General features: G+C 41.9%; 1 non-coding gene across 1 annotated transcript in view; it reads left to right on the top strand.

Annotated features, from left to right (window-relative positions):
* Positions 1-17,638, top strand: part of LOC109420555 (uncharacterized) — a 77,950-nt gene extending 60,312 nt beyond the window's left edge. The window contains exons 2-6 of the transcript XR_003892122.2: positions 818-1,187; positions 1,264-1,391; positions 15,143-16,125; positions 16,462-16,815; positions 16,946-17,638. This is a non-coding gene — a transcript (uncharacterized LOC109420555). The remainder of the gene's footprint in view (positions 1-817; positions 1,188-1,263; positions 1,392-15,142; positions 16,126-16,461; positions 16,816-16,945) is intronic.
* Positions 17,639-21,120: the final 3,482 nt, after the last annotated feature.

Below are 21,120 nucleotides of genomic sequence, written 5' to 3'. Positions count from 1 at the left end.
TCAAAGCTGTTTTAGGGTATTTCCTATGCGGCCCTGGCAGAATGCTCCAGAACGCCCCTTGAACATATTAGAATGCCTCCTGAAGGACTCTATCCCACTAAAACAATTACTCCTGAAGCTTCTTTAAATGCCTCTAAAGCTCACCCTGTACTTCTTTAAATTTTAACCCTCACATTAAGACTTTTTTAATTCTTCCTGGAGTCCCCCATAACTCTCCTGAAACCCCAGGAAACATCCTTGGTCTAACGTAAAACCCATGCATATGTGCCTACCTACAGATGCAATTATTTATGATACAATAAAATTCATAAAAGTAGGTTGAATCCGTAGTATATCAGGTAGTATTGCAGGTGTCGTCGCCATGTATTTAATTAATTTGAATTTTTGCCACTTGAGTCAAACGCATTGCACTAACTTACTACACGACATACATTAAGGCGCTTTCAGCGGTTGTGTCACATCATCAGACACATTTCACCACACCCTCTTATATGTATACCATGCGACGTTCATTCGCCGTTGTTCGAGACGCAACGACCCTTTCAACATGGGTGTAGTGCAATGTGAAAGCAAACTTTGCGCTCATAAACTTAAATCCAATTCATTCATTACCGACTGACAAAGTTCGCTCTAATTATTACATCTTCCGCTCTACTACTACCCCTTTTCCCACCCCCAGCCCCACCGGAAGCACCCATTATTGCCCCGAGCAATTTATTCAAGTGTAGTATAAATTTGAAAAATTTCCCCCATTACGTGCGGAGTCACTTTGCGCTAAAGTTTTCCATCTCGGTCGTCTTTGTTCCTCCTCTTGCAGAAAACTATGGATTGATTCAACGGTACGCCTCGGGCTACGACTGCAACCAGGAAAAGTGCCAGTACGAGAACCTGCACGAGCACTTCCACTGCTACGACACCTTCTGCCGGGGGAAGGTCCTGTACAAGAAGTACGAAATCATCCGGCACCTGAAGTGGCACAAGAAGCGCAAGGAGTCGCTCAAGTATGGGTTCTATCGGTTCTCGTCGTCGGACGACTGCAGCATTCAGTACGGGCAGTGCCAGCATAACCACAAGCACACGCACTACCACTGCGTGCACGAGAACTGTGATAAGGTGTACATTAGTACGAGCGATGTGCAGATGCATGCCAACTACCACCGGAAGCACGAGGCAATCGTTAAGAATGGGTAGGTGATATGGCGAAGGCGTAACGGGGAGAAAGTTCGAGTCAAGTTATTAATTTGAAACTTTTGGATCTTTTAGTTTTCAACGGTTTCGGGCTACGGAAGAGTGCAACACGGATCATTGTGCGTTCAAGGGACAAAAGACCACCCACTTCCATTGTCGGAGGGAGAACTGCAAGTACACCTTCAAGAACAAAGCTGATATGGGTAAGTGAAGTTGATTTTGTGGGTTGATTATAGATTCTTGTAAGTTTCATACTTTTAAAACATGAGACAAGTAGAATCGACACGGATGTTGTAAGTTCTTCCTGGCGGAACAAAAACAGAAAAAAAGCAACACTGCACAACACTTTGGAAACCATCCCTAATTATCTTATTTTGGCCCACCCGTTTTAGTATTACTTGTTTCACCTCATAGAAATCGACGAAAGTTGACCTTGCATTATCCACAATATTTTTACCAGGAAATTTGTTTTAAAGATGCATTTCTGTAGTTATTTTTTAGTAATTTCTTGAAACAACTTTGCAGAAATCTTGAAAAACGATTCAACCATACTATTGGGAAATTTTGCTGCTTAAACTGCTGACAAGATTTCTGAATAAAATTTGTAGTAATTTTAATGTAATTCGTTAAAATTCGTGAAGAATTCCTTGAACATTTTTCGTCAGTGATGTCCATTATTAGTCATGTATCGGATTTAAAAAGAATCCTCTGAAAACCATGCAAGGGTTTCTAAAATTTGAACTCCTAGATCAGAAAATTTATGCATAGATATCGAGTTCGACTCACGGATATATTTTAAAAATAATTCGTCTAGTAATGTCGTTTTTTTTAAATCTCTTCTTCTTTTTTATGGCTCTACATCCCCACTGGAACTTGGTCTGCCTCGCTTCAATTTAGTGTTCTTAGAGCACTTCCACAGTTATTAATTGAAGCGCTTCCTTTGCCTGTCATTGCATGAATTTGTATATTGTGAGGCAAGTACAATGATACGCTATGCCCAGGGAGTCGAGAAAATTTTCCCGACCGGAACGGGAATCGAACCCGCCGTCTCCGGATTGGCGATCCATAGCCTTAACCACTAGGCTAACTGGAGACCCCAAAAAATCCTTGGCTGGAATTTATTTATTTTCGACACAATTTCAAGATGAATTATGACGTCCATAGACGAACTCCACATAAAACTCATTAAAAAGTCACGTAAGATTTTCTGGAGATAATGGTCAAAGCTTTTCCAGCACATTATTTTGCATACCTTTATGGAATCTCGTAAGAAATTAATGAAAGAGTAGAATATTTGGAATATCCGAAAATTCCATTCTGCACATCATAGAATTGCGCTAAAAAACTTTCTGATGGAACTAACATGTTTGGAATTGACTTCCAAAGTTTAGATTCTGACAAAGTGCAAATAAGTATTGGCGAACTTTTGTTTTTAAGGCGGAATTCATCGGAAAGCTATATAAATTCTTAAAACAACAATTTAAGAGAGTTTGGGAAAATATTTTTATTTGTTCAAAGTGCAAACTTTCGGTATACCATGTTATATCACAGTTCTTTAGGACATTTTAGCCACAGTCCTCGAAGTTTAATACATTATCAAACTTATTGCAGAAGTAGTTCATTCATGTAGTTTTGTGTGAAGGTACTGTTGGAAGAATCATTCAAAATTCTGGAAGGTTTTACAGTTGAAGCATCGAAGAAAAAACGAACATAGCCTTCGAGATTCCACTCATTCCTATTATAATTTTATAAGAAAATGTTATAATTACGCCAAACATTCGTTCACAAATTTAAAAAGTATCTCTTAAGAAATATAACCATATACTGGAACCCTGGGGTTTTAGAGGAGCCTAAAAAGGGAGCTTCTGAGGAGGCTTCAGAGAGATTTGAGAAGGTTTTAAGTGGTTTCAAGAAGTTGTACGTGCACTTCAGCGGCGTTTCAAAAGGTTTTCGGGAGGTTTCATGGGGGCTCAAAGGGGTTTCTGATTTGTTTTAGGTGGTTTAAAGCCTTCTTTCAGGGACGATTCAAGGGGCGATTCGAAAGGATTCAGAGCTTCAGGGATGCACCTAATAACCCACTGAATGCACGCAAATGTATCTAAAAATCGCACTAAAAGTTGCAGAGACCCCCTGATATGCTCCTTAAACCTGAAACGACTCTGAGACTCTTGAAACTCCCAAAGACTTCCTGAAACCACCTCTGAGCAGGCTTGTCATTTGCTGCCATAATGTACACGGTAAAAATTCTGCACGTTCGATTCAAAGGATTAACGACCGTTTTGATGGTAATGTGGTCTCATGTAACACATCTGTGACTTCTGGGATCCCTTGAAATGTTCTTCATACCCTCTGAACCCCTCTGAGACTCCGAAAATTCCACTAAAACTCTTAAAACGCCCAAGAGAACGCTTGAAACACCTTGAGGTCCTCTGAAACTTCCTGAATCACCCCTGAGACCCCCGGAAATTCCCAGAGTTTCCATGAAGTTACCTGAAACCTTCCGAAATGCTTCTGAGACCCCCAGAAACACCCCAGAGACCTTCTGAAACGCCTCTGAAAACCATCTTGAAATGATTTCCCTTGGTCCAGGTGTTTCTGCTAGGATCCAGACGGAAACCAGTCAGAGCTGCAAGCTGCTGGTATCAAGCCAGGGCGAAACGGTAGTTTTAGGGGTGGGCGCTCAAGGCCTCTTTTATTTACCGAGATATCAGAGTCGCTTAAACCTTAACAACCTGGGGCGATACTTTCTGCCTTCACATGGCTCGTTCTTCGAAACTAGAACACCAAATTGCATTCGGTTTGAAGTACCATCATGGGAAAGAGCGTATCTTAACAGTAATTAAAAGGGGATCTCCCTAGGGGTCGTTCATAAACCACGTAGACTTTTTGGGGGTGTTTGGCCAAAGTCTACGCTCCAGACAAATTTCAAAATTTTTTTATGGACAAAAGTCTACGAGGCGGACGGGGGGGAATCTGAGATGGCCAAATTTTTGACTACGTGGTTTATGAACAGCCCCCTATGACCTTCTCCCCTTTTCTGCAGGTGCGGATCTAAGTGTGACTTGATCCATAATATTACCATATCATCATAATTACGACTGGAAAACATTATGTTATTGTCGTTGTTAGTGGCAGATCATTCCATACATATAATTTCGATCCTGATTAGGTCAACCGGGTATCCAGTGGCCACAGAACAGGTTCTGAGGACCTTGGAATACTTGGTGAAAAAGCCATTTTTCGATTCTAAGCACACCCCATCATGCGACACCTCAAATTTCGCAGAATGCTGTGCAATCCAGTAAAATAAGGAAAAATAATATGGGTCGATTCTGACCACCCGCTTACCTCGGAACAGGTTCTGGGGACCTCGGAATTTCCGGTAGAAATAGTATTGTTTTGATTCTGAAAGAATCCCATCATACGGCACCTCAAATTTTGCAAAATTGCGTGCGTAATCTAATGGAATCAAGCAAAAATAACTTTGATCGATTCTGGCCACCCGGTGGCCACTGACCTGGGGACCTTGGAGTCTCCGGTAGAAATGGCCATATTTCGACTCTAAACTATCTCCATCAATATAATTCCCACATTCTCATATGTAACTCATATGACTCTGGTCACCCGGTGGTCTTGGAGAATTCCTGGGCTATTGGTGTGATGCAAAGGCGCACATTACAAAGTGATTTTTTTTTATTTAAGTGAATTGAATAATTTAAAAAACATGGTTTCTAACAATGAACACTAAATAAACTGGTTCAGAGGGCCAACAATTAATAATATCTAAGCTCGAGATATTTAGGATATCTATTGAAAGGTATGTACAGACGTGCTTCGATAGTACGTACCCTCGACAGTACATCAAAATAAAATTATTTTTAATCTTCAAAAATGAGTTCGAATTATTATTAGACGCATAATATGAATTTGTGTTAGGCAGACTCCAATAACACGAATTTACATTAACAGATTTGAAATTTGGTGAAAAGAAAGACGCGAACGTGTACTTTTGATGGAAGGTTTGCACTATTCTACTATTCGCTTTACAGATATGTACATTTTCTGCCAGTGAATGTTGGCATTTATTAGTCGGCATTTTCTCCAGAGAATCCAGAGAATCCTCGTAGCATTTCATCACAAATTCGGATACCCCCCCCCCTATAAATGACGTAGCTTGTAAAATCCCCCCCCCCCCCCACAAAATGTTTATTTCAAAAACGCAAACGAAACTTTGTTCTGATATCAATTTTATCTTGTTCGCTTGTAACAAGATCAATTAAGCGGTGATCATAGCCATATCAAGATATCAATTTTAACGTGTATGTTTAACGAATACTTATTATGGAAAAATAAAACAACAATATAAAGAAAACATTGCAGATTTCCAGGTTCCAGGTGCAACCAGTGGAGGTTATCACCAAAGCTAATGACTCAATAAACCACCCATCGTTCTGCTTGATGCCGAAGAACAGGAAGTTGAAGTTCCCAATATAGTTAATCTGTATTGCAATCTGTAAACTGTAATCTGTTAGGAATATCAAATTGGTTTTATTTAAATAAAATGCACCATGACATTTGAACTCGCCCTGCAGGAGTTCTTCTAAAATTTCTTCAGCATTTCATTCTAGAATTCCTCAAGAAGCTTCTTTTGGGATTCCCATTTTTGAGAAATCCTTCCTTTTAATTTCACCAACACTTCCTTCAGAGATCCCTCTAAGAATTCCTTCCGGAGTTTCATCTTAGTTTTCACCAAAAGGTCCTTCTGAAATTTTTCCGGGAGTTTTATTTTCTAAGGTTTTTTTTTAAGTTTAGTCATAGTTTCCTTCAGGAGTTCTTTTAAGGTTTTCTACTCCTCTCTTTCACCAGGAGATTCTTCAAACATCTGTTCAGGGATTTTAACCGGAATTTCTTTTGAGATTCAATCTGAACTTGTTTCTGGATTTTCTAAAGAAAGTTTTTCCTGGATTCCTCCAGGAGTTCCTTCTGGGTTTCTTTCAGGAATTCCTGCCGCAATTCAATCAGATATTCATACCGAGATTTTTCTAAGAATTTCTCCCGACATTCTTTCAAAACCCCTCCAAAAGTTGCTTCTGGGATTCCTCCAGGATTTTTTTTTATCGATTTCTTCAGGAATTCCGTCCTGGATTCTTCTGGGTGTTTCTTGTGGGATTCCTCGAAAACTTTCTTCTAGGATTCATCCAGGGTTTTTCTCCCGGTATCCCTCTATTTACTCCTTCCAGTATTCCTCCAGGATCTCCTGAAATTTCGCGAGGAATCCCTTTACGGATTTCTCCCATAGTTTCTTCTGGAATTCCTCCTGGATTTTTTTCTTATATTTCACTAGGAGTTCTATCTGGATATCTTCCGGGATTCCCAAAAAAATCGGGATTCCTTAAGAAATTCCTTCCGGGATGCCATCAAAAATTTCTTCCGTGTTTTCTACAGAAATTGAACCAGGAGCTCCTTCTGAGATTCTTCCAGGAGTTTATTCAAGATTACTCCAATAGTTCCATCTAGAATTGCTCCAGGAACTCCTCACGGTTTTTTTTTAGGAATTTGTCTATGATTTCTTTTCAAGATTCCTCCAAGAGTTTCTTCTGAAATTCTTCTGGAAGTTCCTTCAGGGGTTCATTTGGAATATTTTCAGAAGTTTTTTTTTCTCTGGGATTCCCAGTGAGAATTCCTGTACAAATGTTATCCTTCTCCTGTTGGGGAAACCTATAAAGAACACCATGAGAAATTCCTAAAAAAGCTGCTAGAGGAACTACTAAAGAAATTAATGTAGAATTTCTTCGAAGAAGTCCTGTAGAAACTAGATAAGGAACTCCTCGAATAATACCATAATGCCAAAAAAAAACTATGTTTAGCCTTAGCGTTGTGCAGTGCCTTATAGCAAGCAGCAAACTATTGCTCGTGAGAAGCATTTGAGCGATATTGACATTTTTCTGCGTACACAATACATTATTCCTTAAGCAGGATTTCAAACCATTTTATCAGATACAGTTGTTGCGTCCGATAGCTGCATGTATTATGAAAGGAAGCCGGCATTTATATCAATAATTATTTGTTATTTACATAAATGTGAATGGAAAGAGAAATCATGCAATTTATTTTTTCTTCGATTAACTAATACTTAATGCAAGTTAAAATTTTATAAATTACGAAATACTTTTTTCAATAGGCTTAGTAGAAAGCTACGTAGCAAATCATAAACTCCTACCCCCCTATCGTCACACTTCGTCACAAAATCACAAACACCCCCCAAAAGCTACGTCAGTTATGGACGACCCCCAAGATACCTTCAGGAATTTTGTTCTGGGATTCCTCCATGAATTTATTCCAAGATTTCTCCAGGAATTCGTTTCGACGTTGTTCAAGTATTTTTCCCTTGGATTCCTCCAGGAGTTCTGAGATTCCTTCAAGAGCTCCGGGATAACCCTTGTAGGGGTCCTAGAAGGAGTAATCCATGTTCAGAAGATTTGAAAATATCAAGGCAATACATATTGCAAAAGAAGGTTCATCTAGGATGGGATTTTCACGATATAAGTGGTCTAAATTGATTTCATGATATCTAGACCAGGTTGGATGGTTCTAAATGATAACTCTAATAAAATCACTATAACTTAATAAAGGTGATATGTCTCTACGAACCATCCCCAGAGCACCAAAAGATTTTTCCAACAAAAATAGGATCCTAAACAAAAAAAAACGTAATTATCAAACGAACCCTTGGCCATACGTTATTTTCTAGCAATCCTGACACTAAACCAAGTGGTGATGATGATGACAGTTACGACAGAACACCGATGATGATGACAGTTACTTCCACTCGAGCCTAGCTATTTAGCACTGTAGTTGGAGGAAATGCCAATGCAGAACCCGTAGCTTCCGGGAAGGTAAGCCCAGCTCCCTGGGTTAGTGGGTTGGTGTCAGGCCCTGCGAGCCAGCCGTAAAAAAGACTAGCACCGGAAAATCAACAAGAGAAGAATGCGAACCGATACCAAGGGCAACGACCACAGCGACGAAAAGGGACTTGCGATTGGAAGCTCGGTACGTGGAACTGCAGATCTCTCAACTTCATCGGGAGCACCCGCATACTCGCCGATATACTGAAGGACCGCGGGTTCGGAATCGTAGCGCTGCAGGAGGTGTGTTGGACAGGATCTATGGTGCGAACGTTTAGAGGTAATCATACCATCTACCAGAGTTGCGGCAACACACGTGAGCTGGGAACAGCTTTTATAGTGATGGGCGACATGCAGAGGCGCGTGATCGGTTGGTGGCCGATCGACGAAAGAATGTGCAGGTTGAGAATCAAGGGCCGATTCTTCAACATTAGCATAATAAACGTGCACAGCCCTCACTCCGGAAGCACTGATGATGACAAAGACGCATTTTACGCGCAGCTCGAACGCGAGTACGACCGCTGCCCAAACCACGACGTCAAGATCATCATAGGGGATCTAAACGCTCAGGTAGGCCAGGAGGAGGAATTCAGACCGACGATTGGAAAGTTCAGCGCCCACCAGCTGACGAACGAAAATGGCCTACGCCTCATCGATTTCGCCGCCTCCAAGAACATGGCCATTCGTAGCACCTTCTTCCAGCACAGCCTCCCGTATCGTTACACCTGGAGATCACCACAACAAACGGAATCGCAAATCGACCACGTTCTGATTGATGGACGGCACTTCTCCGACATTATCGACGTCAGGACCTATCGTGGCGCTAATATCGACTCCGATCACTACCTGGTGATGGTTAAACTGCGCCCAAAACTCTCCGTTATTAACAACGTACATTACCGGCGGCCGCCCCGGTACGATCTAGAGCGACTGAAGCAACCGAATGTCGCCACCGCATACGCGCAGAATCTCGAGGCAGCGTTGCCGGACGAGGGTGTACTCGATGTGGCCCCTCTAGAGGACTGCTGGAGTACAGTGAAAGCAGCCATCAACAACGCAGCCGAGAGCACAATCGGGTACGTAGAACGGAGTCGACGAAACGATTGGTTCGACGAGGAGTGCAGAGCGGTTCTGGAGGAGAAGGATGCAGCGCGGGCGGTAATGCTGCAGCATGGAACCCGACAGAATGTGGAGCGATACAGACAGAAGCGGAAGCAGCAGACCCGTCTCTTCCGGGAGAAAAAGCGCCGCCTGGAAGAAGCGGAGTGCGAGGAAATGGAACTGCTGTGCCGTTCACAGGAAACACGCAAGTTCTACCAGAAGCTCAACGCATCCCGCAAAGGCTACGTGCCGCAAGCCGAAATATGCAGGGATAAGGAAGGGAGCAGTGATCCAAAATGTACTATCAAAAACTGTAGTTTGCATGATAATCGTGGGTGTATGGTCTTGACTATCATGCAACAAAAACATTCACGTATGACCAGATGAAATATTCATGGGTGACTGTGACATTTTTTTAATCACGGCAAAAAATGTAGTGGATTTTCAAATTGAGTGAACTAATGAAATACCAGTGGTTCCGAAAACTGCGAACGGGACATGCGTATAACTTAGGAACCGGAAGTGTGAAGAAGCGGAGACAAAGATTTTCGGATTGTGCGTTCCGAGGGTCATAACCACCAATGGAGCAGAGGAACAAAAGTCAGTGGCTCCCAACTGAATAGTTGCGGCCCACGTCTAGCAAATCAAACAGTCTCATGCCATACGGATATTTTCAGACTTGGCTAATTGAGTTGATGTTGAAACCCTAGGCCATTTTGGAATTAAATATGGCGCTTGGGGTTTCTGGGACAATATAGGGACACTACTGAGGGTTTCCGCCATTCTCAAAAACGCCTTTGTAACGACTTTGAAATTAAATCCGCTGAAAATGCTCTGAAGCTTCTTGGAATGCCTCCAAAATCCCCCTAAAACCCCCAGAAACTCCATGTAACGCACCTCAGACCCTCCGAAACCCCAGAAAACGCCATGTAACGCCTCCGTAACGTTTCTGAAACCTGCCGAATATGCTCTGAAGCTTCTTGGAATGGCTCCAAAATCCCCCTAACACCCCCAGAAACCCCATGTAACGCACCTCAGACCCTCCGAAACCCCAGAAAACGCCATGTAACGCCTCCGTAACGTTACTGAAACCCGCTGAAAATGCTCTGAAGCTTTTTGGAATGCATCCAAAATCCCCCTAACACCCCCAGAAACCCCATGTAACGCACCTCAGACTCTCCGAAATCCCAGAAAATGCCATGTAACGCCTCCGTAACGTTTCTGAAATCCGCTGAAAATGCTCTGAAGCTCTTTGGAATGGCTCCAAAATCCCCCTAATACCCCCAGGAACCCCATGTAACGCACCTCAGACCCTCCGAAATCCCAGAAAACGCCATGTAACGCCTCCGTAACGTTTCTGAAATCCGCCGAAAATGCTCTGAAGCTCTTTAAAATGCCTCCAAAATCCCCCTAATACCCCCAGAAACCCCATGTAACGCACCTCAGACCCTCCGAAACCCCAGAAAACGCCATGTAACGCCTCCGTAACGTTTCTGAAATCCGCCGAAAATGCTCTGAAGCTCTTTGGAATGCCTCCAAAATCCCCCTAATACCCCCCAGAAACCCCATGTAACGCACCTCAGACCCTCCGAAACCCCAGAAAACGCCATGTAACGCCTTCGAAACGTTTCTGAAATCCGCCGAAAATGCTCTGAAGCTCTTTGGAATGCCTCCAAAATCCCCCTAATACCCCCCAGAAACCCCATGTAACGCATCTCAGACCCTCCGAAACCCCAGAAAACGCCATGTAACGCCTCTGTAACATACCTGAAATCCGCTGAGAATGCTCTGAAGCTTCTTGAATGCCTTTGAAATCCCCCTTAAACCCCCTCAGACCCCAAGTAACGCCCTTGACACCCTCTAGCACGAGTTATCCGCATTTTCCTTTCGCAGTTTTCGGAACCACTGGAACTCCAACTCTACATTTCAAAACTGTCATTTCGTACTCCCATCATCTTGATTTGTGTTACAATCATGGTGCCAAATGCTACATTCATGGTAGACGACATTGATGCATCGACGGCAGCATGAATGTAGTGTGTGACGGTAGTATGCAACATTAGTCATGACGGTAAAGGCGTTGCGACGATAATGAAAAAAATGTACTATACGCTTCACTGGAAGGGAGCCTCCTGACGGACAAACGTGAGGTGATCGAAAGGTGGAAGCAGCACTTCGACGAGCACCTGAATGGCGAAGAGAATGTAGGCACGGAGGACCAAGGCAGCGGAGGAAATGACTATGTTGGTGCAGCAGAGGACGGGAACGAACCAACTCCCACGCTGAGGGAAGTTAAGGATGCCATCCACCAGCTCAAAAACAACAAAGCGGCTGGTAAGGACGGTATCGCAGCAGAACTCATCAAGATGGGCCCGGAAAAGTTGGCCACCTGTCTGCACCAGTTAGTAGTCAAGATCTGGGAAACCGAACAGCTACCGGAGGAGTGGAAGGAAGGGATAATCTGTCCCATCCACAAGAAAGGCGACAAGTTAATGTGTGAGAACTTTCGAGCGATCACCGTTTTGAATGCCGCCTACAAAGTGCTATCCCAGATCATCTTCCGTCGTCTTTCACCTAAAGTAAATGAGTTCGTGGGAAGTTACCAAGCCGGTTTCATCGACGGCCGGTCGACAACGGACCAGATCTTCACCGTACGGCAAATCCTCCAGAAATGCCGTGAATACCAGGTCCCAACGCACCACCTGTTCATCGACTTCAAAGCGGCATACGACAGTATCGACCGCACAGAGCTATGGAAAATTATGGACGAGAACAGCTTTCCCGGGAAGCTGACTAGACTGATAAGAGCAACGATGGACGGTGTGCAGAACAGCGTAAGGATTTCGGGTGAGCTATCCAGTTCATTTGAATCTCGACGGGGACTACGACAAGGTGATGGACTTTCCTGCCTACTATTCAACATCGCCCTGGAAGGTGTTATGCGACGAGCCGGGCTCAACAGCCGGGGTACGATCTTCACGAAATCCGGCCAATTTGTCTGTTTTGCGGATGACATGGATATTATTGCCAGAACATTTGGAACGGTGGCAGAACTGTACACCCGCCTGAAACGTGAAGCAGCAAAGGTCGGACTGGTGGTGAATGCGGCTAAGACAAAGTACATGCTGGCAGGTGGGACTGAGCGAGACAGGACAAGCCTTGGCAGCAATGTTACGATAGACGGGGATACTTTCGAGGTGGTAGAAGAATTTGTCTACCTCGGTTCCTTGCTAACGGCTGACAATAACGTGAGCCGTGAAATACGAAGGCGCATCATCAGTGGAAGTCGTGCCTACTATGGGCTCCAGAAGAAACTGCGGTCAAAAAAGATTCACCCCCGCACCAAATGTACCATGTACAAGACGTTAATAAGACCGGTGGTTCTCTACGGACACGAGACATGGACGATGCTCGAGGAGGACCTGCAAGCACTCGGAGTTTTCGAGCGACGGGTGCTAAGGACGATCTTCGGCGGTGTGCAGGAGAACGGTGTGTGGCGGAGAAGAATGAACCACGAGCTCGCTGCACTTTACGGCGAACCCAGCATCCAGAAGGTGGCCAAAGCCGGAAGGATACGGTGGACAGGGCATGTTGCAAGAATGCCGGACAACAACCCTGCAAAGCTGGTGTTTGCAACTGATCCGGTTGGCACAAGAAGGCGTGGAGCGCAGAGAGCACGATGGGCGGACCAGGTGGAGCGTGATCTGGCGAGTGTTGGGCGTGACCGAGGATGGAGAGCTGCAGCTGCAAATCGAGTATTATGGCGGCAAATTGTTGATTCAGTATTATCATGAATTTGATGTGAACTAAATAAATGAGTTACTTCCACTCTAAACAAATTTTAGTAAGTTTTTAAAAGGTGTTTAAAATTTAATTATTTGAAATTCCATTCGAGGCTACATGTGAAGCCTTGACCAGACCAACAGACATTTGTTTTTCTTGTTTTTAGATGATTAATACATCTGTGTACATATACATATTCAAAAAAAATGCAAATAGACACCTTACAATACTAAGCGGATGATAAACATTGTCCAAACACATAATTAAGGAGATCATCACTTTAATAACAGTATAATTACCCTTTTACATTGAAATAGCTAATATGTATAAACATGCAACATATATTTGATTAAAACAATAACAGAATCAAGCGCGAGCTACCATCTAGCCTTCTAAACACACATAACATTGTTACCAAAACGTTTGGTAACACTCTGAAACACCTAGTGACTCCCTTAAATGTTCCAGGAAGCAACACCACTGAGGCCTCCCAAAAATTCCCCTAAAACCCAGACACCCCCTAAATTTCCCAACAAAAATGAAGCCCCATGAGACCCTCTGAAGCCACCTTAGACACCCTGAATCGTCTATGAAAACCCATGATGTTCCCTGAAACACCCTGGCATACCCTGAAATATCGGCCTTAGGACCCAGCATCAATTTTACATGATATATCATGTAAATGTGCACTAAATCCCCTTCTGTACATATTTCTCGCTGAATTTTACATGGATATTTTTATTTGTATGGGTTAATCCTCAGAAATAGAAGAACTTCCATTGAAGAAACTCCAGAAGGTACTCCTAGAGAAATCGTCAGAAGTTTTGGGATACTCCACATAAGAAATTCCTGATGAAATCCCACCTGGTGAAAATCCCCAGGAGGACCTCCTGTAGAAATCACCAGAAAAAAATCTGGAGAAATCTTTAAGCGCAATCTCTAGATGACATTCCTGGAGAAATACCCAAATAACTTGAGAAATCCTTAGAAAGAATTGCTGCAGAAACCACTCGGAGCTCTTGGAAGACTCCTTAGATGGAATTTCTACGAAGGTCCCCAGTGATTAAGACTGCAAGCCAGACCAAAGTTCGTTTAAAGTCCCCAGTGAAATTTTCTGGCAAAACCTTCAGAAACTCGTGAAAAAAAAATTTAGAAGAAATTCCTGGATAAATGCCATGAAGTAATTTGTGGAGAAATCTCCAGATGGCATTCCTGAAAGAATCCTGAGAAATAAATCCCCTAGGAACCCCTAGAAGAAATATCAGGAGGCATCTTCAGAATAATATTTAAATGAGTTCCTGGCGGTTTGCCAGGAGAAATTGTTGGAGAAACCTCAAACTAACTTCTTGGAAGTTTGCGCTAAAGAATTTCCGTAAAAATCATCAGAAAAAAAATCTGGAGTAATCTCCAGGTGCAATCTCCAGATGGTATCCCTGGATGGAATTCCTGAAGGATACCCCATCCAGAAGAACTCAGAAGGCATTCCTTGAAAAATTATTAAATGAAAGCTTTGTTGGAATCCCAAGAAGAAAATCCTGATAGAGAAATTCTTGGAGAAACCCCCAAAAAGACTTTTCTGGTGAAATACCCAGAATAAATTCCTGTATGAATCATCAGATAGAAGTCCTAGAGGAATCCAAGGAAGAACTTCTGAGAAAATTAACTCTATGAGGAACTCCCAAAACGGATTTGTCAAGAAAAATTTCTGGAGTATTTTCAGCAAAATTATCAGAAGTCCCAGGTGGAACTCCGAGAAGATTCTTATAAAACTCAGCAGAAATTCTTACCGAAATCTCAAATGGAAATCCAGAGAAATTTCCAGAAGGAATTTCCATTAGGAACTCCTGAAGAAAACCCCGGTAAGATTTTGGAAAAATCACAACTGCGAAAGAAATCTTCGAAAGAAACTTGTTGAAACCTTGTTTGGATAAAGGAATATTTGGAGAAATTCAAAAAGCATTCGCTTCGTCATCTTTCTTGAGGTGTTTTCTGAAACCTTTTGAATTCCAAGTTCACCTCAAAATTTAGCCTACCAAAATGAATTATGAGGCTACGTTTCATGCTCGTTGTCAATATGTTACATAAGGAAATCTTTACTAAGCAGAATTTATTTATAAAACCATGTGAATATTGTTGATAATAAAGTGTGTTTGTCATCTTTTCAGAAAAGCACAAAACCTATCACCTGAAGGACGAGATGCTGCTGCGCGATGGATACAAAAAGTTCCTCAAAACCGAAGACTGCACGTACAAAAACTGTCGCTTCTCGCGGGTTTGCAATCACATCCACTGTATGCACGAAAACTGCCACTACGTGCTGCACTCCAGTGGCCAATTGCTCAGTCACAAGCGCAAACACGAGCGTATGGACACCGAGGTGGACTACCGAAAGTTGCAGATGGCTCGCAATTTGCTGAGCAAGTTCGGAATGGGCCGCGATGGGGATGGTTCATCCGGTGGCAAGGAAGATGACGAAGTTCCGACGTCTCCGAACGCTGGAGAGAACGTAGCGCCGAGGAATCCAGTTGTCGAACTGCTGGCTATAATGTCAGAGTTGACGTTTAGGACGCTTCCGCTGCAGATAATGCTTCACATGCGAATGCAAATGCTTCAGAATATGGGGTATGATCAGGTCTTTGCACCGGATAATGTGGAGAGCTTGAAGAATTTGGCGGAAAGTGGACTGAACGAAGAGTACTTGAAACAGTTGTATAAGTTTAATGAGAACATTTGTCAGCTGAACGAACGTGCCATGCTGGATGTGAATCCAGCGCTTTCCGAGCTAGCGAAGAGTCAAGGAAGTCCTACTCCCAGGAGTTATACAAACGTAGGGGAGCACTACACCCAATTCAAACGAAAACTGGATGTTGATCCGATTGCTGGTCCATCAACGCAAGCTCAAGATCCAACATTCTTCAATCCAGCGTTAAACAAGTCAAAATTACTGTCGAATCCTTCGGTAGACTATCGGCTTCTGAAGAAGGATGATTCAGGACTGGGTGAAGCCCCAGCAGATACCAACATCGTTGACCGACAAAAACCTTTACTGGAAAGTGCTAACTTCCTGCAGTTTAGCTCGAGCAAAACCTTGTTCAACCGGAAACGAGGTCGACCAAGGAAAAACCATGTCATGGAAGTGTACAACAATGTAAGTATAAAATTTCTTCTGATTCCGTACTTTTGACGATTTACGCACCGAATCATTATAAATCAATAGGCTAGAAAAAAGATGAGACATGCATTTATCTTCGAATTGGTGCAACATTCGTCTCTACGTACTATGTAAATATCTGTGCAAAAATTCTAACACTTTCTCCTCTCTTCAGGAGAGAAGACCTATTCTTTCTCTTAACTAACATTCCAAACAAAAAATCTACTACGAGCCTTTCTGCATGATCTATCTTCATCACATTCATCATCTCGAAATCAAGAACAACGACCGTTCCCTGCTAAGCGCGACCTTCTTCCTCCTGACCCAACACAGGCTCAGGATTCCCCACAGGCCATATTCACCAGTTTCAAGTTGGAGAAAAATGACTCGAAAGCACCGAACCAGGACTGCCATCGCGACAACACAGCAGAATCAGACCTCAAACATAGGAGAGACCTGCACAACAGAAGCGACGAGGAAGATGGTGCCAAACGGCACCGCAGTTTGAGTCCCTCGAAAATGTTCCTTCCCATGTTGGATGTTCCGTCGTCATCGTCATCGATGCCCATGTTTGCAACTCCGGATTTTGGAGGGTTCTCACAAATTTTGGAGAAACATATGCGGGAAATCAAAGCCGAACCGAGTGCGACGGTCACCCAGCAGATCGATCTTTCCCACAAAGATAAGGTAAATATTTGGACTGTCTTTTTATCTGTTAGTTTACGTATTTGGTTATGGAAACATATATAAGAGAAGCACAGGCCACAGGCCTGTTATAAGTTTTCAATAACATATCTAATTCACGCTACTCTTTCAGTCCCGCAACCACTTGAAATGCGTAGTTTGCAACAATTCCTTCGAAACCTTCGCCGACATCAAAGAGCACGAATGCCACCAGGCCAAGGAAGCGGAAAAGCCCCTGCTCACTTTCCCACCCGGCTTAACAATGCACCAACCACCCGCTTTTCGTAGTGCCTACCCACCGGATGCGGAAACCAGTCGACTGATCTACGCACCCACTCCGATGGGTCTACCGGCTGCACCGTCCGCTGCCAAGGAATCGATTTCGCTGGTCAAAACCACCGGAACGTTTTTTCCGGACGTGAACGCCAACAAGTTGAAGTATTTTTGAGATTTTTTTTGTAGAGATTCCACTAAGTAGGTAGGATGTAAGATAGAGGCTCAAAATGTAGAATTGTACGTACTAAGTGAATTCAACATACTGTGTCATAGTGAAATTGAGGAGATCGACAATGCCATATTTGTTTGGCCATAAGATAATTCTATATATTACACTCTTAATTGCGAGAGTTAGTTAAGCAGAAGATTTAGAAAAACAATATCGTATTAGTATTAGAGCAAATGTATTATTTATAAACGAGAGTCAAACGGTACTAAGAAGTTGAGATCATAAGAATATTTACTGTGATTGAGACCTTCAAAATACAGTAATAGAACATAGTTTGTAAATTTTTAATTGAAAAATCTGTAAATAAACTGTTGAATCATATGTGTATTAGCATAGTCGCAAGATATCACAGCAATAATGAAGAGAAGTGAACAGCTCCAAAATTAAATATGCTACCAATAGGACGCAATCAGTGAAGTACTAGATTGAAAGTAGTGAGCTGGATTTTTGTATGGTGAGATGATCAGTTCTCTATTTCTGCAATGAAATGGTGCAAACAGCGTGGGTTATATGGTTTCTTGCCTAATTTGGTGCTGTTTGAGCAAAACTTTTGGTAACTGTGTTGTTGAAGTTGCAAGACATAAATAATACAACAACACAGTTATCCAAACTTTTGCTCAAATGGCATCAAATTAGTCAAGAAATCATATAACCCACGCTGTTTGTACCATTTCATTACAGAAATAAAGAACTGATCATCTCACCATACAAAAATCCAGCTCACTACTTTCAATCTAGTACCACACTGATTGCTTCCTATTCACACTTTGGAAATTCCTCCATCCACACGTGAAATACAGTTGTTCATCTGTTATCATTCCAAGGTTGTGTGTCAATCGAAAGACTGTATGCCTAGCTTACTGACTGTGTCGGTATTCACCATCGGGCCCCTTCATGTACTGACGAATACAACGGCACGCTTGCTTACTTTATCCAGTGATAACAGCACATTGAGGTATCGGGGCTTTGGGCTTCTTGGGAACTCCATGATATCATTATGATCAAACAGATATTTGTCAACAAAATTCACCTTCGCGCAATGGTGTGTGCCGTCTTCGAATGTTCATGGTTTGCACCCTAGAGTGGACTTACGTATTGTCGACTGACTAGCAGATTTTTATATGCTGCTTTTTATGAATTCTATACAGAGCCGTAGCGTGGTTCCACGGCGCCCTTGGTAAGCATCCTGATTTGCGCCCCATAGTAATGTCTATTGTTTTCATTTTTCTAAAATTTCTTCAACAGTTGTTTTGTTTTGATATTTTGGTGACATTTTTTGAAAAAAAATTTTTTTTCTCGAGAATTTCATATTTGTTTCGAATTTCCATTAAAAACTGTTTTGACAGCATTGTATTTAATTTGTTGTATTTTCAACGTTATATTTTTTGAGATATTTAGACATTCATCTGTTTATTTCTACCAAACTGTTTCACATGTTTTATTAGGAATTCGTTCAGGTTTTTTTTTCACTTTTCAACACAACTTCAATAGCTTTTTTAACAGCATACTTCCTAAAGTTTATAACTATGCTGGAGTCCTCTAAGAAGCCTCACATGATCCATTCTTATATTTCCGTTAGAAGTTCATTCAGTTTTGTGCGTACCACACGAGCTTTATGAAATTTTCAAGATATTAAATCGAAATATTTCATAAGTAGATCTGTAGTAGTTAATTGCAAAAGCAATTGAGATTGGTAGGGGCTGTTTTTTCGAATTAGTTGCTCTAATAACAAAATCTATCTTATCAACCTTAACTTTCATCAACTTATGTTGATTCGGGGGGCACGGAATATGGAAAGAACGCTTGGAATAGCCAATAAATTATTTATGAAACATAACTTTGACAAACAACTTGTAGCCATACAGCTAGATTTTCACAGGAACCATATTTATTGATGAGATCAAGTTTTAAAATGCAATGCTCAAGATTTTTTGAAATGGTTGATTTGGTTGAAAATATATTTGGAAGATAACTTGAGACATAGTGAGAATGCTGATGGATTTAATAAAACTTCTACAGAAATTGTGATTTTTAGAAAATTTACACAAAGCTTCCTATTTTTATTTCTTATTTTTTTTTAAGATTAAATTGGTAAAAATATAGAATAATATCTTAAAAGGGATATGAATTCCCCGGAAAAACTATTGTAAACATTCAAAAGAAAGTCTGAACAAATCTGTATATGGAAAAATGCTACAACAGCAAAAACATGATAACTGTGGGGTGTGAAAATATGTGTGTTTCTGAGATACAGTGCATTAGTTTGAATCTTGTTAAAAACACCATCCCATTCCTTCCAGCCTTTGGCCAATTTGGCGCCCCTCTGAGGCTGGCGCCCTTGGCGGGGGCCAACCTGGCCAACCCCACGCTACGGCTCTGATTCTATACTGTTTAACAGTGAGACACTATTAATTATGTGTAGGATTTTAAATTTAGATTTAGAACTACTAAAATACTGCAACACATTTTAAGGTTCCAATATTGTATATCGCTAATATCGTGACTCAATTTTACGTAACACAACACAAATCGCAGCCTGGATTTCTGGCATTAATCTTATTAATGCGTAGAACCCACCAGACCACGCCCACCTGGTTCACAAAACTGAATCTGTAAAAATCATATTATATATTGCAGTTGTCCGGCATCCACGCTCGTCGTAACACATCGTTAACCTTTACACTTGCTGGAATACTGTGCTTACAGATCTTCATCGAGCATAGTAGCTACTTGTCTCTCGTCCGTAGAGAACCTCCCAAAATCCCATGAAGAATTTCTGGAGGAATTCCTAGATCAAATCACTGCAGAATGCCTGGAGAAAAAAACCGGAAGAACTTCTGGAAGAATCTAGGGAAGTTTACCTCGAATAATCCCAGCTAGAGTCCATAAATTTGTTTATGCAGCATGGATTAGTATCGAGTTTTTTTGTTATATTGTCAGTTCAGAGTAACAAAAATACATACAGACATTGAAAGATACTAACAGTTCTAAAGTTCTGAGCTAGAAGCCCCCAGAACATGGTGACCGACTCATTTAAAAAAAAAACATGGCAGTAGAATACACTAGATTCAAACAATCTCTTGCAAGCTAGGAACACGTTGAAAAATATATGGAATATTTACTCAAACAGCACACATGTCATATAAGAGCTACGGTAGCGTAAATTTTTATTGTGTGGAAGATAATTTGGTTGTCCTGCTTTGTGTGACGAGCTAGATATTACAAAGACGCACATTCTGGAAGGTTACTCAAAACCTCTACTCAGATAATAAATACGTGGTGGGTCTTCAGGGGCTTCAACAGAGTTTGAGAGAAATGAACGGAGGTCTGGTGTAGGTTTTCTGATGCGTTACAAGGCGTTTCAAGGGGTACAGTGGACTTCAGAGGGTGAGTACAAAACAAGATACAGCGAGGCGAGATATTACTAGTTATGCTGGTAGATTCGACGTCCTGGACTCAAAGGAGTTTTTGAAGACCTTGAACCAATATTGAACCCCCTGCTTGTCCGTGTATTGAATGGGACTGTGTGAGCGTGAACTTTGTTCATGGTGGTTTGAATGATCACTAGTTATGTTTGTAGGTTTAATTACCTATATTATGGTGCCCTTGGAGCCAGCCTACTGATACCTGATACTCTAGGGCAGCTATTCCAGTGGATTCCAGTGGATCCCATAATGTCCGGATACTTCAGGCGTTTGCAGATCATCGAAAATAATTAAACCCGTGGCTTATATATCGTCATTAAGACTTTAAGCAAGGTCCAAAAACACGAAAACTTGAACTAGTTTATGATTTTCTTTTTT

This window comes from Aedes albopictus, chromosome 2 (genome assembly GCF_035046485.1).
Source record: "Aedes albopictus strain Foshan chromosome 2, AalbF5, whole genome shotgun sequence".
Classification (NCBI taxonomy): Eukaryota; Metazoa; Arthropoda; class Insecta; order Diptera; family Culicidae; genus Aedes; species Aedes albopictus.
This window is presented reverse-complemented; position numbering and strand designations above follow the sequence as displayed.